Source organism: Lynx rufus, unplaced genomic scaffold (assembly GCF_022079265.1).
Source record: "Lynx rufus isolate CCGP_SWC_20201006 ecotype Redwood Valley unplaced genomic scaffold, mLynRuf1.p SCAF_7, whole genome shotgun sequence".
NCBI lineage: Eukaryota > Metazoa > Chordata > Mammalia > Carnivora > Felidae > Lynx > Lynx rufus.
The window spans coordinates 115,369,001-115,395,189 of record NW_025814889.1 but is presented as its reverse complement, the minus strand read 5'-3'; the positions used below and the strand labels follow the sequence as shown (position 1 = coordinate 115,395,189).

Below are 26,189 nucleotides of genomic sequence, written 5' to 3'. Positions count from 1 at the left end.
CCTCCAACAGCAATTAGCCAAGATCTCAGGGAGACTGAACTTTAGGCAGGGTGGAAGCCCCCCCCCCCAAGCTTTTTTTAAATTAAGTTTTTATTGGGTAAAATATACGTGTCATAAAATTTACCATTTTAACCAGTTTTCAGTGTATAATTCAGTGGCATTGAGTACATTCACATTGCTGGCGGCCATCACCACTGCCAATCTCCAGAACTTTTTTCATCTTGCAAAACTGAAACTCTATACCCATTAAACAATAACTCCTCATTCTTCCCTCCCCCAGCCCCTGACAACTACCTTTTTTTTCTTTTCTGTCTCTATGAATTTGATTACTCTAGGGACCACATCTGAGTGGAAACAGAGTATTTGTCCTTTTACGACTGGCTTATTTCACTGAGCGTAATGTCCTCAAGGTACATCTGTGTTGTAGCATGTGGTGGAATTTCCTTCCTTTTTAAGGCTGAATACCCCCTAAGCTTTTAGAAGTTATGTAACTATATTAGTCTGTTAGAGCTGTCATAGCAAAATATTACAGACTGGGTGTCTTAAGCAACAGATACTGATTTTTCTCACAGTTCTGGAGGCTCGAAGTCCAAGACCAAGCAGTCAGCAGGTTTGGTTTCCTCTGAGGCCTCTCTCCTTAGCTTGCAGGTGGCCACCTCCTTACTGTGTCCTCACATGGCCTTTCCTCATGTGTGCACATCCCTGAGCCAAATTTCCTCTTATCAGTTCACCAGCCAGTTTGGATCAGGGCTCACCCTAATAGCCTCATTTCAACATAATCACCTCTCTAAAGGCCCTATCTACAAATATAGTCAAAGGCTGAGGTGCTGGGGGTTAGGGCCTCAGCATATGAATTCTGGGGACACACACCTCAGCCCCTAACAGTAACCTTGCTGAGAAACTGATTCTTCAACTGCATGAAAACCACGGCGGCCACCTTGTAGGGTGCTGGTTCAGCTGATGCCCATGGAGCACTTGGCATAGCACCCGAGCCCAGCAACTTCTCTGTGGGATCAGCCAGCTTTATTGCTTTGTTTTCCCAAGTCTTAGCACGGGTCCTTCCAGCACATATTGGGTGCTCACCTACCGACGTGTGTTACTTCTTTCATCTTGGATTGGGCAGAGGCTGGGGCAGCTTGAGGAAGGAGACTGGGGATCACAGCCTTGCGGGCAAAAGAGAAAAAATGGGGTGGCAAACACAGACTTCACAACCTGCTAACCCCCCTGCACCAGCTAACCTGGGATTACAGAGCTGCCGTATTTTAATGACGAACAGTCACAGCAGTTACAATGGACTGGGACTGTGCCAGGCATTGAACCAGGCCCTCTGGAAAGTCTCATCTAATCCTCAAGTAGGATTATCATCCCTACTGCTCAGATGAGAAAACTGAGGCCCAGAGAGTTTAAGTAGCTGGCATCACATAGATGCCAAATGCTAGCGTCAGCTCCAGACCCAGAAGTTCTGTTAGGTGAGCCCCAACGCTTCTGATGACAATTACATAAAAATTACATATGCCTGTGAATAAGGATGATAAAAGTACTTATATAATAAGGGGGTATGGTTAGAGGCAAGGATACCGGCTAATTTTTCTTTCACGTAAAATTTTCCACTTCTTCAATAGTCTGTGGCATTTATTCTTTCTAATTTAAGTTGTTTTAGGAAAAGACGGTGCATGTTGGGGCACTTCTCTCTTAAGGATTAAAAGAAAACCACATATACCGCCTCTCGGGGATGTCTGCAGAGCTATCCTGTTCGTCCACACCTGGGATTTTAGGAGCAGGCAGCCACCCGGCCCCTCACAGCTCCATCTGTCTCCAACAAGGATAGATTTTCAAAACACTCAGGGTTTTTTTTCCTCTTAGTTTTTGTGCCTCCTCTTTCTCTGCTCTTTTCTTTCCTTCCTCACTTTGTTTTTAAAGCCACTCATGTAAGTGAGCTTGTGTCAACTTGGAATATGCGTGCTGTAAGCTCTGGGTCCCTCATGTTCCAACGTGAAGATGGATGTCTTGGATGTGAAGAGTTCTGGGAAGAATCACAGAGGGTTGGGTTGTTTTGTTTATTTTCCTGAGCTCTCAAGGCAGTAAGAAAACTCTAACCTCACCACACCCACCCTTCCAAACCAATTTCTAAGTTTTTCCTCTGAGAAATCAGTCAAGTGACTATAGGGCAGCAAGAAGATCCCTTCGATATATGTTGTCTAACTCCCTGGGTTCTGTTAAAATGATTGTCTTTTTCTTAAATAATTTCTGACATCTTTGTCCTAAATCTTAGACAGATTTTGATCTGGAATGATCAACTTCCTAGGAGACGTGGAACATCAGAAGTAACTAAGTATCCTCAGGGGTCCCTCCACCATGACCCAATCTTACTTTTCAGCCTCACCGAGATCTCAGGGCCATCTCCAAGTCACTCACCCGTATCCACACCAGACTGACTGGCCGTGAAGCCAGTTACACAGCTCCTTCTGAGAAACGTGGCTCTTCACACTGGGAGGCACTGGGAGGCCGCCGTGCCTGCCACAACTTCTGTGCTGAGTCAAAGGCATCTGATAAGGACCAGACCTGAAGAGGAAACCGTGAGGTGGCCCGGGGTCAGCACACAGCCCTGTTAAAAGCCTGAATGCAACACACAGTGAATATAGCCACAGAGACAGGCAGGGAGAGGGAAGCTGGGAAGAGAGAGAAGCAGAAACAGAGGGTGTCTTGAGCAAGGGAGAATTGCTACGTACAGAACAGTGGTTTCTCTTCTTCAGAGGAGACCGCACTCCAGTAGCTGGAGTTGCTATGGTTTCCTGAATCGTTTTCCAATTCTCCATGAGGCCCGAATGTGTAGCTGCTGAGATGGTTTTCTTCGCTAACTCACTGCAAGTTAAGTCTATCTCTGTCAAAAAGCCACGTTTCCTGAGGTATCCTCAAGTTTATCATTGGTTTTTGGTTCGTGTGTGTGTGTGTGTGTGTGCACGCGCACGTGTTTCCAAGTGGAAAGAGCTCAACACTCTGGTCTAAAAACGGATCCATAATCTTGTCCCCCAGACCTATTCTTTCTCATGCATCGTCTATGCCTACTTTTGGTATCATGGTCCCAATTCTCAGGTTTCTCCCAACACCTTACAAGAGTCTATCCGTCCGTTTGCCAGCCCCTATCAAGTCTATCTCCACGATACGGCTCCTAAATCTCAGGGTTGGTAACCCCTCCTCTCACATGGCACCACTTCCCCCACCTCACTCTTAGCAGGCGTCACTAACTGATCACTGCACTCTTTCCCACTTACCTAAGCAAGGCTAAAAGCAATAACAGCTCTGTTCTTCAAAGGCTTGTTATACACACCAGGTACTGGGATAAACATTTTGCATGCCTTATCTCATTTAATTCTCATAAAAAATTAAAAAAAAAACCTGTGAAAACATACTATTGGTTTTTCCATTGTACAGGTAGAAAAGAGGCTCAGAGGGAGGTGAGAAGTAGCCTGGCTTCTCCCTTCCCCCAGCCCTCTGGTCCTTCTCTGTGGCCTCCCACTTGCTGACTCTAGCTGCAGCCAGTCGGCAGGGCAGCCAGGGAAATGGAGTTTGCAGGAGTCAGCTCCTTGTGCTGCAGAGCAAAGCACAGGACAGGGATTGGATCTGAGACCAAACAAATTGACTGGCAAGTAGCCGCTCCTGATTTCACAGCAAAAAAGGAATGTGTCCTGACTCTGAGAGCCCAAAGCATTTGATCTAGAAATTTCCATCTGCCCTTAACACTTTTTACCATGTAGTTACATATTTGCATTTGTGTATAACATACATTTGCAAGTCTTTTCTCTTTTGGTCCATAGGCTCTATAGGTTTACCGGGAAGACTCAAGTGTGAATTAGTGTCACTCTTGTCGTGACACCTTACCCTGTGCTTTGCTCAATAAATATTTATTAAATGATGAATGATATTCAGTGCCTGTGTTTCTCCAGGCTGAGGTACGTGGCGGTGGATCAAGGGGTATGCCAAGCCACAAAACAAACACCTGACATTTCCCTGGAGAGCCAAGCTCACCGTACGGGAAGAAATTTTAAACACAATTTTTATATAAAAACAAAAAAAAATATGTATCGTCAAATTTACGTGATATTTTAAGGATAAACTACGTTTGGAAAGTAGGAGGCTCTTCATGTATTCATTTTCTTTAGTATTTTCTCTTCAACAAATGTTGACTGATCATTCTCTATACAGCACTCTAGGCAGACATGATTCCTGCCTTCAGGAATTTTACAAATCCTATATCAACAAAATTCTATAGCGGACCGGAGAGCAAATGTTTTAGGCTTTGTGGGCCAAACACCCCTCGTGGCATTACTCCAGCATAGGAAAGCAGCCATGGACAATAGGTAAACAAATGAGTGCCCTCCTGCTGCAGTAAAAGTGCATTTCAAAAACAGGCAGCGGCTGGATTTGGCCAGCGGGCCGGAGTTTGCTGACTCCCGGCTAGTGGGGGAAGACAGACATTAAATCATTTCAGATGCTACGTTGTTAATATAGTACTATATGCTCCGTGGGCAAAACTAGCGTAGGTCACTTGGTCCCAGAGCAGGACCAGCTCCAAGGATGTGCGGCCTGTGCAGTCACACAGGGCCCACTCAGAAGGGACCCCGTCCTTGGTTTAATGCTCTGACGCAGCAGTCTTGAAATTCTTGATAACGTTATTTTTGAATCTGGGAAGTCAGCAGGGACAATGGAGCATGCATGCACAAAGAGGCGCTGTGCCAGGTGCTGGTGAACGCAGCGGCAGGCTCAAGCCCACACGCATGGCCTGGTGCAGAGCGAGAAGCTGGCCTGGCCGTCTGGTGAGCATGCGCACACTTGGGGCTGTCGGAGGCCCGCGGCGTTCTGAGGGGCGGCCCCGCCTGGGACCCGGGCCTTAGACCGATGTCCACTTCAGCAGCAGCAGGTGCAGTGGGTGGGGGTGCGGGGCAGCAGTGGAAGCCGTGGGAGAGGAGAGGGGTTCCCTTGAAGGGCAGCGCTGCGATGCACCCTAGAAGACCGGCTTGCCTGTCTGTCGCCAGAGCCCGTCCCCAGAGCACCTGCAAATATTAACTGTCTACTCCGAGTACCAGGACGGGAACTGCTGGGGCTCAGCTAGTAAAGTCTGTCAACAAACTATTACAAAACAGATGTTTGCACTGACATTGCCATAAAGGATATCAAGGAGTTGTTAAAATTCTTCAAAGATTTTAGAATTTCTAGGTTTCAAAATTAGTGCGACATTGCAAACCAAATACCCATGGGCTTAGATGCGGATTTTTTTAAAAAACTCTTACAGACTGTCCTAATTAACAGAATAGAACAGTATCTTCACACAGTTTTAGATAAACCAACAATAACAAGGAAGATAATTTAAAAATTAATTGTCCTTGTATTTGAGGATACAGTGATCAAATGCACAAGGAGGCATTTTGAATTTATATAAAAATCATGAAGCTGCTTTTGGTTCTTCTATGACCTCCAAAAACTGCAGGAATTGTCAGAGGAAATATTAACATTAAAATATTAAATTTGTATATCAAAAAACCATAGAATTAGGGGCACCTGGGTGGCTCAGTTGGTTAAGTGTCCAACTTTGGCTCAGGTCATGATCTCGTGGTTGGTGAGTTTGAGCCCCATGTGGGGCTCTGTGCTGACAGCTCAGAGCCTGGAGCCTGCTTCAGATTTTGTGTCCCCTCTCTCTGCCTCTCCCCTGCTTGCACCCTGTCTCTCTCTCTCTCAAAAATAAATAATAAACATTAAAATTGTTTAAAAAATCATAGAATTAACATGATTTCCATAAGATAAATACTATGTAAGTTGTATTTATTTTTTGCTTATAAATAATATAAATTCACATATTCAACTCAGAACATACAAGTGATTTGTATGAAGAGTTAACTCTTTTTGGAAAAAAAGTTCCATAGGAATCATTACCTCTGATGTACTAAAATTCAGTTCAAAAAAATTTATGGAAAATGTATCCCAGTGTTGTCACAGACTATAAAATATGCTTACCTTCCCCAGTCATAGTAGATTTCAACTGTCAAGATTAAATTTATCAAAATGTTTTTGTGACCTTGCATTTACTGATGGCTACTAATATAACTTCCAATTGCATGAATTGAAATTGAAGTTGGTAAAAGTAAAAATGCTTATGACCTAATGAATGAATATGTATGAAAGTAAGCCAGAAAAATCTTGATATCATATTAATCCATACTATTTATTGTCTTATATAAAATAAAATGATGACATCAAAACATGTTTGGGCCATTAAAAAAATTTATATTGTTATTCATATGTCATTACCATTCTTACTACGTTTTATAAATAATAAAATATTTTCAAAGGAAAACTTTATAGCTTGCCTTTAACTCTCCTTTCTTACCTACTTTGGGAACAAGGGGCCTGTATTTTCATTTTGCACTGGGCCTTACGGATCATACAGTCGGCGCTGTCCAGGAACGTGGGCAAGCTTTCCTGAGGAAGTGGGAAGGCCCAGAAGTGAGAGGGAGCTGCTTGTCCCAGAGCAGGTGCAGTTCTCAGAGTGTGGCCCCTGTACCATCAGGATCACTGTCATCTGGGATCCTGTTAGCATTGCAGACTCGCAAGCCCCCGCACAGAAACTCTGAGGGTGAACCACAGCACTCTGGTTTTAACCCCCAGGGGATCCTGATGCCACCCCAGGTTTAGAACCACTGAGAAGAGTACAGCGTGGGCATTGGGAGGTGTGGGAGGAGGCAGGACCCGGTCCTGAAGGCAATAAGGAGGTGATGGAGGTTTTAAAGCCAAGTCCTTACACAGGTCACAAGGCCCTCAAGGCTCTGTAGGTCCCACCCCCACCCCTTCCTGATCTTGTCTTCTACCACTCTCTGTCTCAGCCACACTGACATCCTCTGGTGTGCCAGGTACTGTCCTGCCTCAGGGCCTTTGCACCACTTACTTCCTCTTCCCAGAATGCTTTTACCCCAGAGCTGTCTTGCATTCTTCGGATATCTGCTCGAAGATCACCTTCTCAGGAAGGTCCTCCCTACCATCCTATTTAAAAATGCCCCCCTTGGTGCCTGGGCGCCTCAGTTGGTTGAGCATCTGGCTCTTGACTTCAGCTCAGGTCATGATCTCACAGACTGAGAGTTCGAGTCCTGTGTCTGGCTCTGTACTGACAGCACGGAGTCTGCTTGGGGTTCTCTCTCTCTCCCTCTCTCTCCCTGCCCCTCCCCTGCTCACTCTCTCTCAAAAGAAACTTAAAAAAATAAATAAAAATAAATAAAAGTTCCCCCTCAATACACACACACTCACACCCTGATACCTCTTCCCTGTTTCATCTTTCTCCATCACACATACCAATACTTATTATATTGCTTTCTTAGTCTCCGGCTTAATTATCTACCTTCCCCCATTTCCTACTGGAATGCTAATTCCATGAAGGTAATGGTTTTTGTTCTGTTTCATTTACTGATGTATTCCCAGAGCCTAAAAGTGCCTGGCAGAAAGGGAACACTCAGTAAACATTTACTGCATGAACAAATAAAGAGGTTTCAATTCAAATAAACACACAACTGTAATTAATAAGAAAAGGGTTCTCATGACCTGTTTAACAAAGTTGCTAACAGTTGTCCTTAACTTGGGGCTACAAGCTGGGTTTGGTCCTAGACCACTAGGGCTCTGGCAGGGGGCAGGGGGAATCCATGTGCTCCCCCTCACTTCTTCACTTGCCTGTGGTTGAGGCCAGTGGACCGTGAATACAAGAGGCGTGTGTCAACGCCAGACCATGGTAGTCAATGGGAGTGCTTCCTCCACTCCTTCCTTCTCAGTTGGCTGTGACCACGGAAGCCTTGTGTGGCACCCCAAAGTCAATGCCTGGAGGAAAATATCCCTCGACTTTCTGTACGGGAGAAATAAACCTTTGCTGCTTCATCATGGAGATTTCTGGGCTTATTGTTACTGCAGCATAGCCTCGCCCAGCCTGCTGAGCCTCACTACCAGTGTCACTATCAACAGCGACAGAGAGCAAATTCAGAAAAAAAAAAACGAGTCTTCTATTATGAAGGATAAGTATTTCGTGGCTGTAAGAAAGATCCTGTACCTCGTTCACGAGTATAAGTATGCAAAAATGGTGCCCGCACAATGCCCCAGTTGCAAAACACAGAAACAGCAGAATGAATGCATAGAAGTATACAGATTGGAGGTAGACTCTGCCACGGTAGGCTAGGAAATTAGCCCGTCAGAATTTGAATCTCAGCTCTCCCACTTGCCTTGAACAGGTTAATTAGCCCCCCGGGCCTCAGTTTCCTCATATGTAAGTAAGGATGATAACATTAGCTACTTCAGAGAATTCTTGAAAGATCGGGTGCAGTCAGGGAAGTGAAGTACCGGGTTCGAAGCGCTTGACATGTACCAACTCCTTAAACCCTCACAGCAACTCAGGGAGATAGGTCCTATTTTATCCCTATTTTACAGACAGTGAAACAGATGCACAGAGAGATTAAGTAACTTGCCCCAGGCCACACAGCTAGTGAGCTGGGATTTGGACTCTGCAGTCCAACTGCAGGGATGAATGGTGAGCTGGGAGTCAGGCACACTTGAGGCAAATCTCAGCCCCAGCACTGACTAATCGATTGATTTTGAGATGACACCTTAACTTTTTGGGGTCATGATTTCTCGTAAATAAGGGAAATAGTAAAAAAAAAAATTATATATATATATATATATACACACACACACATTTTATATATCTATATATACACACATATTATCTATATATATACACATACAATACACACACACACACACACACACACACACATACACATACAACATAGTGCGTCAGTTGGGATAATATATATAAGGTACCCCCATCCCATCCACCTGGCCCAGAGTAGACACTCAGTAAATGTTAGCTATTGTTGTAACCATTAACGTCCCACAGGGACACAGCCCGAGCGTGTGTGTGTCTGAAGAGTCACAGAAAAGTAGAACATTTGGTCGCTCTCTTCCGCTCCCCACTGGAGATAATGGAAAGACCTATTCCCCTGTCCGGATGTTACACATCTAATAGAGCAGACCAGGTAACCAGAGGCAGCCCCTTAGCAATGCCTCGCATCGCAGGTGATGGAGAGCCCCTAGGCGGGGTCCCCCTCCTTCCTATCACCACAACCACCACTAGGGGCTTCCCCTGTGAGGCCTGGCTCAATGGCAGTGGTGAAACTTCAACAGGAACGTCTGGCCTCTGTAAGGGAAAAGGTCACTTCTGCAGCGGGGGAGGGGAAGGAGAGTGAATTACAAGATTTTTCTTTCAATGTCACATCTTTGCCTCTTATTTACCACATCTTCAGAGTGCCCGGGGGACAGTGCTGGGAGGGACGGGCAGAAAATCCTGCCCCTTCCCGATGCTCCTTTGGCCCTATTTTGGGAGCGAGGCTGACCGGAGGAGCGCTGGCCGAGGCTCCCCAGATGAAGTGGAGGGCGGTCGCTTCGGACAAGGACTGCCTCACCTCCCAGCCCGATGGGCTCGCTGCCTGCCGCTGTCTGAACAAACACAGCAGGCATGGGAAGGTCACGGACTTGCAGGAGGTTGGCAGGGCCCCGGGCCTTCCGCAAGGCGTGACCACCTCCGCTGAGCGCTGAGAACGTTTCCAGATGACTGCGGAAGCCGCTGGGCCCCGCGGCCCAGCGAGCGCGCTCAGCTCCCCTGCCCCGGGGCGAGGACCAGGCCTGCAGCCAGGCGCTGCCATTTCTGAGCGCCGCGCTCCAGGCCGGGCTTTCTGCTCTCCCTGCTGGAGGCCCGCCATCCTTACTGAGTGAATTTCCAAGAAAGCAGTTGACAGGCTTGGCAGCGCTATTCCTGGAAATGTTCAATAGGCCATCTTCTGGCAGGGGCTGCCGCTGACGGATGGGTCGGAAGGGGAGACCGCGTGCTCAGCGCCATCTCCGCCGGCCTATTCCCAGGTGCCCCTGAGCCACTGCCGTCCCCAAATACCACGGGCTGGTGGCTGGCTGGGGGGGGGGGGGGGGGGGGACGGGCCTCCGCGGAGCTCGCCTCCTCCCTGGCAGGGCAGGGCGGCTGCCAGCGGGCTTGCTGCTAAATGAAGACAGACGCCCTGTGACTATAAATTATAGAACACATCAGCTCCGGCTGATGCACTGCGTGTCCCGCAGTAAACCCTGCAGGGGACACTTGGCCACCGCCAAAGGGCACGCTCGACAGCGCCTTTTAACTCTTGTAGCAGTCGCAGGGGAGAGGCCAAGCTCGTCGCTGGGCAGAGGAGACCTAGGCAACTCGCAGGGGTTGGAATTTCCCTCTGATGCGGAACAGGGAGCGGACCGGGGCTTCTCGGCCTCGGCACCAGCGACATTTGGGGCCGGATACTGATTTACTGGAGCCTTCCGTGCATCCTAGGATGTTTAGCAGCACGCTTGGCCTCCATCCACCAGCTGCCAGTAGCACTTCCTCCTGTGCCGCCCCTCCCCCAGTTGTGACAACCAAAAATACCTCCAGACATTGATTGTTCCATGTCCCCTGGAAGGCAGGTGTAGGGGAAAGGAGATGGGGACTCTCTGCCGGGTGATGCCGGTGAAGACAGAGACGAGATCTCACAATTTGGTCTCCAGCTGAGCTGTGTGTGCCTGGCAAGTCACAGAATGCTTGGGCCTCAGTTTCCTTGTCTCTAAAATGGGTAGAGAGAGAAGGACAAACGCGAGGAGTGTGGAGATCAGTTGAGGTAACGTCTGGTATTGCACTTTGAGGTAAAAGGTGTCACATAAATGAGCGTAGCAGCAGAATATCTGATGCTTGAGTCTTTCCCTACCTCAAAGGGCCTGGCTTCCTCTGAAAGGAGAAAAATAGCTGAATATTTATAAAATTCCCAAGACTCTTAAATTACAACAAACGAGTGCTTTAGAAAGCTTTTTTCTTTCCTTATTTTTCTTCCGAATTCAAACAAGATTAGGTATGCTGTGGCTGCCTGAGGTTAATGAACATGATTTCCTTTTGTCCTCCTTGGAAGAGGATTTTTTTTTTTTTTTTTTAATCAACACCCTAGGAATTGCATCCCTCCAGTGAGAGAATAGAAGGTAAGGAAGCGGGAGTGTGTGACCGGGTGCCCCTCTATTTTTTTTTTCACAAAATTAGCATCTTTTTCTTCATAATTAGTGACCAAGACTGATCAATGAAATGCCACAGCCCTATAGAAAGATACTGTTGCTTTAAATGAGTTTTGCTGTTATATAATTCTCTGGCTGACTTCATCCCACCAGCTTTCAAGGAACTATAAAGAAATCTTTAAAGGCTAATGTTTCTCCTTTTGCACTGGCAGAAAAAACACAAAGGAAATGGGTAACCTGAGCTTCCTCAAAGAGCTGAGTCCTTAAGGACAGGACTACACGTGTCCCGCCCCACCTCCCCCTGTCTTGGTGTCCTTATCACGCTCCAGGGAGCCTGGGCCCTTCCTTTGCGGCTGTGCTCATTGGAAGACCCAAGGCCACATTCGCTTTGGGAAATAGGACAGCGTGATTAATCAAAGAAAACAAAAAACAGCTCGGTTTTCCATAATGGGCCCATCGAAGGGCTTTTCTAGGAAAAACCCTGATCAAGCTGTTCCTTCTGTTTCCCTAAAGGCTGACAGCCGGGAGTGGGGGCTGGTGGGTACAGGAGGAGGAACCCATGGAAGTTTATTCCCAAATAGTCCCTTCCCAGAAAACGACTTTATTATTCTAACTAGCTCAAAGCACTGAGCATCCACTAACAGCAAGGGCCCCGTGGAAGAAAGCAGGCCTCCTCTTTCTGAGGCATCATTGTCCCTGCACCAACCAAAGGTACTCGCTGACTTCTATGGAATCATTCTGATCAGACAGGCTTCCCAGAAGGGGACCTGGGGAGACGGGTCAGAAAAGGCAGCCATGTGGCACTGTTATAAAACCAGCTGGCACATGCTTGCTTCATTAAAAACACAGGGTAATTCTGGAACGAGGTAAAGACAGGGCTGGGACTAGGGTGAGGACAGTAAGGTATCACCCCCAGGGCTAAATTTAAGGGCACCAAATAACCCCAGCAATCACATAAATAATAGAAATAGGATTTTGATGCAATATTTAAAAACCCCAAGATGAATGCCAAAAAAATCCATGATGGACAACACATCAAAATTTAAAGACAGGATTTGGTTTCACAAGCATCATGTGTCTCCAGTGAACAGCACTTGACTTCAAGTGGTCTCAGCTTTAGAGGGTCTCGGTGAAGCAGAGTAACCAGAAGCCGGGACTCAGAGTCAGGGACAGAATATCAGCCCATGGCTACATGGCCTGCAGGGTGTCCCCAGCCTCTCAGAGTTCTGGTTCTCACTTACAAAGTGGTCTTAATATCGGCCACACTTTCCTCACAGGGGTTGTTAGGACCAAATAAAATCTTGTTCATGAAAGCATTTGATAAACCCTAACCTATGGTATTCTTGAAATGTGTAACAGAAAGTATAACAATAATACTGGTACTTGTAGTAGTGGGCAATATGGGACGTTTTTGGCGAGGGAAGGAGAGAAAAAGCAGGAGGGAGGCAAAGGCTGTGCCCCTTGGCTGTGTGGTGGGAGATGGGAGGAGCTAGAGTCTAGATTCTGACCCGAAGTCAAGTCTCAGTTCAGCTGCTCACGCTTGCAGAGCTCTGGCCCATTTTCCAACTTCTCTGTGTCTCAGTCTTCTCAGTCTTAAAATGGGGATAATAATGGAATGACCATGAAGTAATGTGTGCATGGCACCTAATATAGTCTGGTACGAGCTACATGTTAACCACTTCCACCACCCCCCCCCCCACACACACACCTCCCTGCATTCCCACACCTCTACCCCAGGCCTCTCCCATTAAGATCAAAGAAAAGGAGGGGTGCCTAGGCTACTCAGTCGGTTAAGCAACAGACTCTCGATTCTGGCTCAGGTCACGATCTCACCGTTTCATGAGTTGGAGCCCTGAGTCAGGCTGTGTGTGTGTGTGTCCCCAGCCTCTTGCAACCTGCTTGGGATTCTCTCTCTCCCTCTCTCTGCCCCTCCCCTGCTCATGCTCTGTCTCTCTCAAAATAAATAACAACTTAAAAAAATAAGAGGAAAGGAGGAGAGAAACAGGAGAGGCAGGAAGAATATAACCCAAGATTGGAGGAGGCAAGAGAAGAGAATCTGGGGGTGGGGAGGGTGGAATACAGGAAAGGAAGAAGGAAGAGAAGCAGGTGGGGACAATCAGGTCCCATTCTGAGCTAAGAGCCCTCACAGAGCAAGTCAGTTCCAGTTTCCCAGGAAACATCTGGAGAAAGAATCAAGCTCAACGATGTACTTAAGATTTATCTGAGATGACACACATAGCTCTGATTCATTTGTTTTACCTGCTGTAGAATATTCTAGAACATGCCTGCATTTATAATATCCTTTCTCCCAAAGGTGGACATTTAAGTTGTTTAAGGGGGCTTTGATCCTATCTGGAAAGTTTGATTTCTTAATTTGGGTGGAAGATATGAAGTTCAACCTGACGGTCTCTTTTTTTCCTATGTCTGAAACAGCTGAACTCATCTAGAACTCCTACTGATTCCACCAAACTTCCAGGCCTTGTCCTTCAGTTCAAAGGCAGGTGGGATTTCTGGGAGTGGATGCAGGTTCCAGCCGCCACCTGCCCCACAGAAGAGACAGCTCCCCTAGTGGCTCCGCCTGCACTAAGCCACAGCTCGCAGACCTGTGGCTTCCCAGACGGACTCAGTGACCTGAGATCTGGCCCTGACCTGGAAGCCGCAGGGCTGGGCCCCACAGGCAGTTCCAGACCCAGAGCTGGGATTTCATGGAAGTCTCCGAGGAGAGATGCTTCAGGGGAAATAGTTTTCTCCTTGAACATCTGAGCTCCTCTGAATGGAATCTCTGTACCTTTCATAATGGAACAAAGGGGAAGGCTGTTTGCAAGTTCGGGGAGGCGAGAGTCACAGTTGATCCCCTGGAAATCAGTCCGTGCATTTCCTTACCAAAGAACTGGAGAAAGAAGTGCCAAGAATCCAAAAGAATAAATCTTCTGGACACAGTTCCTGTTTGCCTGTGGAATGTGTCGCTCCTCCTCTCCTCTCCTCCAGTAGCTTTGTTTCCTAGAGACTGTTTGCTTTGGCTACAATCAGAATCAGTCTGCATTCCCCAGAGTCCACCTGCTCCAAGCACTGGCCTCAGACAGCCAGCCTGCCGCATGGACAATCCCCTAATCCACGACTGGTCTGGGATTTCGGGCAAGGACTAGGGTGAAGGGAGTGACGTGCTAGACTTGGGCACAAAATGTGAGGGGACACCCAGAAACTCAGTAACGGACATACGTATATTTTCTTTTTTTAATTTTTTTTTCAACATTTTTATTTATTTTTGGGACACAGAGAGACAAAGCATGAACGGGGGAGGGGCAGAGAGAGAGGGAGACACAGAATTGGAAACAGGCTCCAGGCTCTGAGCCATCAGTCCAGAGCCCAACGCGGGGCTCGAACTCACGGACCGCGAGATTGTGACCTGGCTGAAGTCGGACGCTTAACCGACTGCGCCACCCAGGCGCCCCGGACATACGTATATTTTAATGCAATATTTTAAAAGCTCAAAGTTAATGCAAAAAAAAAAAAAAATTCCATGATGACCAAAGCATCAATATTTCAAATAGAGGCTGGGTCCACGTGGAAACTCCTGAGTTGAGTGCAGCCCGGAAGTGCTGGGGTCAGCCTTTCCTTTGTGAATCCTGGTCCCATCTCGGCAGGCCAGGGAAGAGAATGTTCCCACCACCCCCGGAAACACCCATCTACCCCACAGCAGGACAACAGGGTCCAACCTCTACCAACCACCGCAGCCCACAATCCCCTGCCCATAGACCCACTCACAGCTCTGGGCCACTTCCTCCCTCCTGGCTGCTCAGCCTCCTGCCCCTCCCCCTCGTGGACAAATCAGCCTCATCTGAGCCCCGTCCTCACACGTGCTTAATCCCACACGGTACGTACCATGTATAATGGTGTATTAACTATTTACTCCAGTGGCCCCAAACTGACTGCTAGAGGGCATCTTATTTAGCTCATAAAACTTTTTTTAAAAAAATTAATTACTTGCCTACATTAAAAAATTAGGAGAGTCTCACCAAAAAAAATCCAAATTTCTTGCCTGTTTCTAAAAATCCAAATTTCTTGGGGCGCCTGGGTGGCTCAGTCGGTTAAGCGTCCGACTTCGGCTCAGGTCATGATCTCGCGGTCCGTGAGTTCGAGCCCCGCGTGGGGCTCTGTGCTGACAGCTCACAGCCTGGAGCCTGTTTGAGATTCTGTGTCTCCCTCTCTCTCTGACCCTCCCCTGTTCATGCTCTGTCTCTGTCTCAAAAATAAATAAACGTTAAAAATAAATAAGTAAAAATCCAAATTTCTTGCCTGTCTTTAAAAATCCAAATGTTTGACAGCTAACAATAATAATACCTGTTTGTTGAGAATGTGCTAAATGCTGAGCACGGTACTCAGTACCTGAGATATTTTTTCTGTTTTAACCCTCACTGTAATTCTGTACTTACAATCCCCATTTTACAGATGATGACTGCAGTTCAGAAAATTGAAATAACCTGTCCTGAATCACACACCTAATAAGCAGGTTGACCGGACTCAAATCAGAGGAGTTTGACTCTAAAGTCCATGCTCCCATGCTCCTGTATCATCCACTATCCTGAGGGCGTGGACTAAATGACTGGAACACAAAGTGTTCCAAGAAGCCTGGAAGCCGCTGCGCAGAGGGCCCTGGTGAGTGCGTATCTGGTGAGGTGGCTGGCTCCGCCCCCAGGGCTCCTGCTTCTATCAGAGCAGCTCCCCCCCTCCCTTTTTAAAAACCATTTTATAAATTGGAGTCCCATTCAAGAATTCCTTGGGAAAAAGAATTCCACTGCTCAGAAACAAAAAGAAAACAAAGCCCTAAGCCCAAGTGATCTTTTTAAATCTCTTCTCCATTTACCATGCTTTCCTGGACCAACAGGAAAACTTTCTCTTCCCACCTTTTGAGCATTTGGGTGCTGGTCAGGCCACCTCTTACAACCAGTGAATGACCGTGTGTCTAGAGCCTAGGAGCCATGGGGCCAAGACCTCTCTCCAAGATGTGCTGAGGGTAGAGAGGGGCCATGTGAATCTGTGCTGAGGCCAACACAGGCTGGGAAATGCTGCATTGAGGACAAGGGTGTGGGGTAAGGACGGCAGGAGCCAAGAGCCACTGAGCCTGGCAGAGGCTGTCCCTGCACTTCTCTTGGGTGAAATCTTTTAGCGGTAATTATGAACTGCAGTCCATCATGGCTGTCTGGGAATTGAGTGTATTCTTTATAAAGTGTCAGGAAGGGTGACCTCAAGGCAGTTGAGTGCAGTGGAAAGAGCTCAGGGAGGAACCAGAGCTGAACTCTGTCACAGCTTGGCACTTCAGGACCTTGGACATATATATCTAAAGTGTGCGTTGCCTCTCTCTACATACCTTAACCAATAGTTCTAGGGACACAGGGAGACTACTTTAAAAAACAGAAAGTGACTTGAGAATGACTGTCTGTCTTAATGACATGCATGTGGTCTGACAAGTGCAAACCAAGAAAAAAGTGGGAGCTTCTAGACCTTCTCTGACGACAAGTCTGCTGAAGGTAGCCTTGCCAATGTGATGTTAGTCTTGACTTCAACTGCCATCCATTTGCTAATGTCTCAAAAAACCCCTGTTCAGATTTCTCTCCTCAGATTCCAACCCATAGTTCTTACTTTCTATTGAACAGCTCCACCTGCGTGTCCCATACACTCCTCCAGCAATTCCCTAGATGGCATTCCTCCCCATCTCTCTGAAACCTGCTCCCTCAGCAGCATACAGTTCAGGAGATGGCATCCCCATCCATACATCCCAGAAATCTGGGAGCCATCTTGGACTGCGTCCCTACCTCATTTCTTATGGTTAATCCATGTCAAGACTCAATCCACCCTTTAAGGAGCTCTTGAATCTACTTCTTTCCAGGTCGAATGGTGTGACCCTGGACTAGACCACCCCATCTCTGACTTAGATGATGACAATTGCTGCCTATTAGTTATCCTGCTTCTGATCTTGTCCTCCAACCTGTGTCTCATGCTCCAAATCACCAAATAGGTCTTTCTGAAATACATACACACAGAATGATGATCTTGCTAGAACATTAGGTCTGATTGTCTTTTATCATGCTTAAATCCCTTTGATGGTTTCCCATTTTTCTTAGGATAAAGTCCTAACTCTTGACCATGGTATGCAAGGTTAGCCCCAGTTCATCTTTCCAGCCACGTCTACTCTCAGTACTCCACCCAAAACGCATCTCTTTCAGTTCCCCAAACACACTCCACTCTTCGCCTCATCCCTTTGTATGTGTTCCTCCATCTGCTGAATATATAGCCCCTGTGATGGTCAGTTTTATGTGTCAACTTGACTGGGCTAAGGGATGCCCAGAGAGCTGGTGAAACATTATTTTTCGGCATGTCTGTGAGATGTTTCTAGAAGAAATTGTCATTTGAATCAGTAGACTGACCCAATGCAGGTGGGCATCTTCCAATCCACTGAGGGTCTGAATAGAACAAAAAGGTAGAGGAAGGATGAATTTGCTCTCTGCTTGAGCTGAGACATCCATCTTTCAACCAGGACTTACACTTACCCTGGTTCTCAGGCCTACTGAACTCAGACTGAATTATACCCCCAATTGTCCTCGTCCATAACTTCATTCTTGGCCTCCATAACTATATGAGCCAATTCCTTTGGTAATATATTCATATATGAATATATATATGAATATGTATATGTATACATATATATACATATATAGTCATATATACACGTTCATATATGTATATTCATATATATATTCATGTATTAATGTGTGTGTGTATATGTATATATACAAATATATATATATATATATATATATATATACACACACATATATATATATTCTGTTTCTCTTGTGAGCCCTAATATAACCCCATTAATTCCTATTCATCCTTTGGGCCTCAGCTTAGATGGCATTTTATCCAGGGAGCTTTCACTGACTTTCCAAGACTAAGTGGGATACCTCTCTCTTGCATTTCCACAGCACCTTGTCCTACTTTCATTTTAAGTCCTATTGTTTTTTTATTTTTATTTATTTTTTTTTGAAATTTATTGTCAAATTGGTTTCCATACAACACGCAGTGCTCATCCCAAAAGGTGCCCTCCTCAATGCCCATCACCCACCCTCCCCTCCCTCCCACCCCCCATCAACCCTCAGTTTGTTCTCAGTTTAAGTCCTATTGTAATGCACATGTTATAATTCCATGTTGTTGACTTAACCTCTTTTCCCACCAGGATGCAAACCCCATGAAAGTTAGCATATATTCTATTCTGTTTACATTTGTATCCCTTGAATCTAGGTCAGAGACAGACACACAGTATATGCTCAATAAATTCTTATTTTTCTGACTAGAGTGACCAGACTACCAAAAGAATGAGTCACCTTTTAACAGAAACATTAAGAATACTACCAGGAAAGAGTATGCTTGCTAAGGAAAATATTTCAGTCAGATGTGCAAGTCAGACTGTGCTCTAACAGTACCAAGAACTGACTATTAATGCCTTGGCAATTTGCTAACTTCTCTGCTTCCTAGAAGTCCACATATTTTGGGAATTTTTTTGGTAAAAGCTGTGAAACAAAATAAATCTCTATGTATTTGAGAACTTCCTGAGCTCAATTTCTTCTTGCCAGACATGGCTTCAAATCCTTGTTTTAGGTCCCCTGTATTTTGTTATGACTTTCTATACCCTCCACTTATTAATGGCCCTAAATTGAAATCTCCCCTGAGGACAATGTCAGAAAAGGAGCTGTCATTAAAAGTGTATCTGGGGGCGCCTGGGTGGCGCAGTCGGTTAAGCGTCCGACTTCAGCCAGGTCACGATCTCGCGGTCCGTGAGTTCGAGCCCCGCGTCAGGCTCTGGGCTGATGGCTCGGAGCCTGGAGCCTGTTTCCGATTCTGTGTCTCCCTCTCTCTCTGCCCCTCCCCCGTTCATGCTCTGTCTCTCTCTGTCCCAAAAATAAATAAACGTTGAAAAAAAAAAAAGTGTATCTGTGCCTTGTATCAAGAGGCAGAAGTGTGAGGCTTTTTTTAAAAAATTTTTAATCAATGTTTTGACCTTGCTTTTACCTGACATTTCCAAACTCTGGGCAATTGGTTAAGCTATTTTAGTTACTGTGTTTCTCCACACATCTCTCATTTTCTTTTCCTTTTTCTTTTCAAAAATTTTAATATTTATTTATTTTTGAGAGGGAGAGACAGAGTGTGAGTGGGTGAGGGGCAGAGAGAGAGGGAGACACAGAATCCAAAGCAGACTCCAGGCTCTGAGCTGTCAGCACAGAGCCCAACGTGGGGCTCCAGCTTAGGAACCATGAAATCATGACCTGAGGCGAAGTCAGATGCTTAACCGACTGAGCCACCCAAGCGCCCCTCTCATTTTCAAACACAAGTAAATAATAGATTCAAAATGCTTTGGACCTTCCCTGGGGTGAGACTATAGGAAGTGCAAAGACCTGGATTCAAGTCTTAACTCCACCATTTATAAGCTCGTGACCTTGGAACAACTATCTAACCTCTCCGAACTTCATCTTCCTCCTCTGGAAAGCAAGAATGACACCAATCTCACTCCTTACTCTCTGCCTTGAGTGTGGGAAGCACCGCATAAATGCTAATGTCCTTCCCAAACAGTTCTGCTATTAATTATACCCATGACCATACGCTGGTCCCTATGGAATCTCTGTGGACTGAAATAATTTTCTATGATAATAAATCTTGACTGTTGGCAGAAGCAGTTGCCAGTCAGTCTCAATATCCATACTCAAGAAGCTAAAACTTTTTAGATTCCTATTAAATGATACGATGGTTTGCTTTTTTCCCTCCAAAGTAGTACTCACATGCTCTGCTTATTCTTGTGGTTGTGGGGAGGGGAAAACCTCATCCCACATAGAAAACAGAATCACTGACCTCTCAGTATTTGAACTCGGGGTCCAGAATTCAGCTGGACCACCATCAGTGGAAACAAGGAGCGGGGGGATACAATGCCTAAGAATGGAGAGTCAAAAAAATTCTGGAGGTAGTGAAATGTAAGAAGCCAGGGCATGGCCATTTTAGCTTGGCAGCTGGACACCTTACAGATTTAGATTTCCAAACATTGATTCCCTACCTTTGCCTAGTACCTACACCCTACAGAGATCTTTCACAAATAGTACCTCGTTTCGTCCCTACAACCATCCTGAGAGGTTGGCAAATATTACTATACCCATTTTTTAGAAGAAGAAACTGAGGAGAGCATGCCTAGATCATATACACTTATGCAGAATGGAGCTGATACTTCACATGGGGCTTCTGATCTAAGACCAGAGCTCTTTCTACCATACTCTGCACTCTTCTTGCTCAGCTGGGGAAAAGGAACCAGTCTTGGAGGAAGCATACGTTCAGGAACCCCTTCATAGTGCAGAAAGAGGAGAAAACACCAGACTCGGGGTGAAAAAGACCTAAGCCTCATTCCCAAACATTAATTCTTGGGATGGCAATTTCCTTACTTCTGCAAAGAACAGGTAGCAATAAATGATTCCAGGTTCTCTCCCATGTTTCTATTTCTCGAAAGTGCATCTTCAGTTATTTTAATGTATAACCTAAATACCTGTGACACAGTAAAAATGCCTCCCCCCCCAAAAAAAGGAGTACATGACAAGATCAACAGAAATTATGGTCTCTTTGACCCAATATGACCACTATGGCTGATTTTGAAAGTTGGGATTTTCACTCATGGCTTCTTGGAAATAGGCTTCATTAACTTTAGTTAATCTTTCTACACTTCAATTCCCTTATATGAATGACAGACATTACCCAATGACATTGCCTTCAGCACAGGAAACAAGAATTTTTCAATTCCTTCCTTCTTGCCATCTTGCCTCTTCCTAGACTCCTACCCCCAACCCAAGGGAAGAGGACTCACTAGTCTGAGTGGTCAGAGCCTGTGACCAGGGCAAGGTTGTGGTCCCTAGGCATGGTTCTCTCTCTTCTCTGTTTCATGCAGTTGTGTGGGCATGTGGGTTCAGCTCTCTTACTCTCTGACTCCTCTATGCAAGGGCCCAGGGAGATAAATCAAATCACTAGTTATTTTGTAATCTTTCCCCCCCACCCCCTGCATCCTTCTAGAGGGTACTAAGATGTCAAAATTTAGATTCAGGAAGGAGTGAGAGGTTCTGTTTAGGCCCCAAAGCCTAAGCCATGTGCTTCCATTCATTTTAAATCAAAACCTATAATGGGTGTTATTAGCTGTTGGCTCAGTTATTTGACTCATGTCCTCTGCCTACCTCTTTCTAGAGAACTGTGGTAGCCAGTCTCCATGACCATCCCCAGTGAACTCCTACTCCTGGTATTCATAACTTTTTGTAGTTCCGTCCCACACTGCACCAGGGTTGATCTGTGTGACCAATAGAATATGGCATAAATGACGATACATAACTCCTCAACTAGTTATAAAGAACCCTCTGGCTTCTGTCTTGGTTGCTCTGTTTCTCTTGGATCATTTGCGTTGGGGAAAGCAGCTACCATGTCTTGAGAAACCCATGGAGAGACTTCTGTGATTCCTTCCTAGAACTTACCCCTCTCATTCTGCTCCCATCCCCCATGGCCAGTACCACCCATTATATCTCATTATCCCTATATGAGTGCTTCTCTGAATTTCCCCAGCTCCTTGAGACCAGGTATGGACATTTCTTACTTGTCTCTGAATCCTCAGTGCCTATCACAGTACCTGGAACATAGTAGGCTCTCAATAAATGCTTTTTGAATAAAGAGTGGAAGGAAATTTAGTTTTACATTTAGCTTATAGTCATACCTCATATTTATTTATTTTTCCCTTTTGTTCAAGTATCAATTTTTAACAGGTTTATTGAAATATAATTGATATATAAAGAAGTGCACATATTTAATGTGTACATTTTGGTGAATTTCAACCTACGCAAATACAGGATACCATCACCACAGTCAAGGTCATAGACACATCCAACACAGCATCTCCCAAAGTCTCCTTCTGTCTCTTTGTTGTTGTTGTTGTTGTTGTTGTTGTAGTTGTTGTGGCTTTGTTTGTTTATATGGTAAGAACACATACCATGAGATCTACCCTCTGAGCAGATTTTGAAGTGCACAATACCATAATAACTGTAGGCGCTATGTTGTACAGCAGATTTCTAGAATGTATTCATCTATTATAACTGAAAGTTGGTATCCACTGAATAACAACTCTTCATTTCCCCCTCCTTCTGGCCCCTGGCAACCACCTATTATATTCTCTGCTTCTATGAATTTGACTAGTTTAGAAACCTTATGTAAGTAGAATCATGCAGTATTTGTCCTTCCATGTTGGGCTTATTTTGCTCGGCATCACGGCCTCTAGGTCTATCCACATTGACGCAAAGGGAAGAATATCCTTCCTTCTCTATTTAGGTTGAATAACATTCATATTTTACATGTCAAAAGTGTAGGGTTTGAATGTTTTCCAATAGAAGCCAAGTGTAGCCATCTATACTAGATTTCACAGACATTTAAGATCACTAAATAAGTCTGTGTGTAGAAGTAAAAGACAAGTCTAAGAAATCTCTTGAACTTACATAGGGGTTTCGACTCTGTCTCCAAATTTGGCCTCATACTTTTAGTTCCAGTGTGTACCAGAGTTAAGCCCCTCTTCACAATGGAGAACTTCATTTTTTCCCTTCTTTGTCCTTATGCCTAATTAAATTATATCCAGTGTTTATCAAATTATATTTACTAAGCTGAATATTTTGGCCCCAAAGACGTATTAATTCCAAGTTTCTTACTGTTGCCACTTTGGGTCTGTTTTTACTCAATTATACAGTCTCCTGAGATTGGCAGATGTTAATTCCAAGGACTGAGTGGACCTCTAAGAAGAGAGAGGATGGAGAGGAAACCACAGAGGCCAGGCTGACATTTTGTTTGTCTCCTAAATCTAGATTCTGAGAATCAGGCTAACATTGAGCCAAAGGCCCCAGGAAATCTGCTTTCATCTTTCTGTGCACTCCTTCTCCTTCCCTCAGAGACAAAGCAGTCTTCACAAGTTGATCAGTTGATTATATGTGGGTGCTCAAAGTTCAAAATCTTTAACTCCGAAAAATGCCAAATTTATTTTAAAGATGGATTATGAAGAAAAATTATCAGGAGGAGGACATTATATTCATGATGAATCTAAGAAAGTTCTGAAAAACAGTCAAATGTCTATATGCAAAGTTAGGTGAGTGTGTGTGTGTGTGTGTGTGTGTGTGTGTGTGTATAAAACCCCCTCTTTGGTATACAGTGCAGGGTTCTCTTATCTTCCTGTGATAATCTCCTAGAAAGCCATTTTACTCAGAGCACAGAGTTCCATTTATCCAGTTTCTGAGGACTAGTCTCAGGGGTAACAGATGTAATACATATTGGTGATAATACAAGGCTTCTCTCTACTTAAATCAAACATCCAAAGTAAGACAAACAGTAAGACAAACAGTACCTTCTCTTCTGCACATGCTGTGTCTGCATATGTGGGGTGAAATACTACTTTAGTAGTGAGAAATTCAGCTCTTTTGAAAGTCTTCACTCCCTTCCTCTTCCTAGATGATTCTGGGATTTAGATGTGCAACAAACAAAACAACAGAAAGAAGAGGAGAAAAACACTTTTTCCTGGAAGCCACAAAAGACCAATTTCTCTTTTTTTTGAGCTTTGCAGAACACACATAAGACAGAACACATCTCTAAACAGCTCTGACATATTTATCAGCCACGATGCTTTCTCTGTTAAGAGAGAACAGACACAGAACTATTGTTGCTGCCAAAAAAAAAAAAAAAAAAAAAAAAAGCACTGTTTGAATCCTTTGCACTTCCTCTTTGCAAGGATGACTTGGGCTTCATTAAATCATCACCAGAAGACAAGATCTCTGTTGCTTTGGGACAGACAAGCCAACGGATTAACTTTGCCACCTCAATGTGGTAAGAGGTATCAGATGTTGACCATGTAGCAATTGGCTAAAAATGATAATCATCTCAAAAAGTGCATGAATAGTGTTTATACTTTCTTGGAACTGGGGGTAGCTTCCCTGAGCCCTTCCCCCACCCCAGCTTCAAAAAAGAAATTGCTAAATATTTAATTTTGTGTTTGCCTAAGAGTGGCTAAACCAGTCACCCAGTGTGGTGCTTGTCCTTACTTCTGAGAAGGCAGCCTGTTACTCAGTTTGGTTCTAACAAAAACAAGTCTACTGAAACTAGTAAGGGAGAGAGGACTTGTCAACAAAGGTCAACTGGAATCAATACTGACTCTGAAAATAGGGTTTTCTAGAAAAGCCACAGAACAACTGAAAGGCACAAAGAAATCTTCTGGGTTCCAAAGGAGACCCAAAGACTCCACCTGTCTGGTTGGTCTCCAGATATCAGAGAGTGAATCAAAACTTGTAGAGTGCTTGTAAAAGCTTCCTCTTTAGAAGCACAGCTTGGGAAAAGGGTGGGCAGGGATGTATGGGGGATTTTGTAGGGGTCAGATGCTCTGTTCTTATGCTCTGAAAGTGGCATGTTCTCAACCATATTTGTAAAGTTACAGTTGTTAAGATGATCGTGAAGGATGTTAGAAGAAGCAGAATGAAAAGCAGGATGTCAAGTTGCACAGTCTCAACCCTAGGCTTGCCCCCTAACATTAGAATGTGATGAGAACTCTAATATCTTCCCCCAATCTCCAGAGACCGCAAAGCTGGAGCCAGAGCCAATGAAAGAATAACTCTGTTCAAAGCATTGCTCTGGAGTGTGCAAACTATCTATTTGGCTCTGAGGCCACAGAGATCTGAACTCTACCGGCCATCCCTCTTCCACTTGAAGAAGAGAAAGGAGAGTAGTTTAGGATGGCGGACTGAGCCCACATAGCTACTTCCCCTTCCTCCCAGTGAAACAGGATACATAAAATAAGACGAAATCCCAGGCCTTCCCTAGAAAATGCCAGCTGAGTGGAAACAGAAGAATTCCTGGGTGGTAGCAGACTAGCAAAACTACCAGAGAGTTAGGAAACACAACTGAAGAAGGGGGCTGCTGGGTGAATAATTCTATAGCCTGTAAGCTTCCTCAGGACAAATGATCATCGGTCTTATTCATGACTGTGTCCCCTCTGCTTTGGAGAGCTCCTGGCCCAGAGCAGGTATTCAGTAGTGACTGTTAAATATGATTATGTGGTCTTCCTAGGAGAAAAGTAAGTTTCAGGCCAGGAGGAGAGGATAGAAGTGTATTGTGGGATGCTTGACTGGGGAGTTGAAGCACTGACAGGCCAGTGCCCCCCAAGTTGCACACAGGCTGTTTGGTGTTTGCCCAGGCTCTCTGAGGAAAGTAAAGGATCAGTCATGGGGACTCACAGAATAAGGATCAGGGCCAGAGAGAACAGAAGGGCATGGCGTACATTATTATTGAATTGTTAATTAAGGAAAGGCAACTTGGAACAGGTGTGAAATCTCCTGAGGTGTTCCAAGGCTGGTAACTTTCCCTACTTGCTTATTTGGAAAGTGCCACCAACCTGCTGGCCTATTCCCCCTGCCCATTAACCTTAGAGCACAACACATCTGCCACAGTTGGTCGTCACATTTGGAGGGCAAGCCTAGCAAGGGATGTTGGAAGGTAACCTCAACAATTACTCAGGAAATGATGCCAGTTATCAATACTGATCCATTTATGTATGAAACGAACACGCAGAATCACCAGACTTTTGGACCAAACTCAAGTCCTAAAAACTGAATCAGTAGAGAATGGATCTTGGAGGAAAGAGCAAATGCAGGAAGCCAAAGAGAATGATGAAAATGTTTTATTTAGTATCTGAATACTCTGGATATTATATCACACAACAAGAGTAAGCTGCCATAGAAAAAGCAGAATCAGAGAAAAATAGAGGCATCTTAAAAATTAAAAATTTGATTAATAAATCATAAAACTCAATGCCAAGAACGAATTACAGAATAAATACAACCGAAAAGAGAACTAGTGATTTGGAAGACCCAACCAAGGTATTTTTCCAAGAACATAAAGCAAAAAGTCAGAGAAAGAAATTATGAGGAAAAAAAATACAGATTTTCCCAAGGAAAAAAATATGTTTAATAGGAATTTAAGACATTATAGATAGGATAACAGGA

General features: G+C 44.9%; 1 long non-coding RNA gene across 1 annotated transcript; it reads right to left on the bottom strand.

Annotated features, from left to right (window-relative positions):
* Positions 1 to 263: 263 nt before the first annotated feature.
* On the bottom strand, positions 264 to 23,675 carry LOC124501488 (uncharacterized). The gene is made up of 3 exons (XR_006959766.1): positions 23,546 to 23,675; positions 10,487 to 10,661; positions 264 to 2,562 (listed from the first exon to the last, which is right to left on the bottom strand). It is a non-coding gene; the product is annotated as an uncharacterized LOC124501488 (long non-coding RNA).
* Positions 23,676 to 26,189: the final 2,514 nt, after the last annotated feature.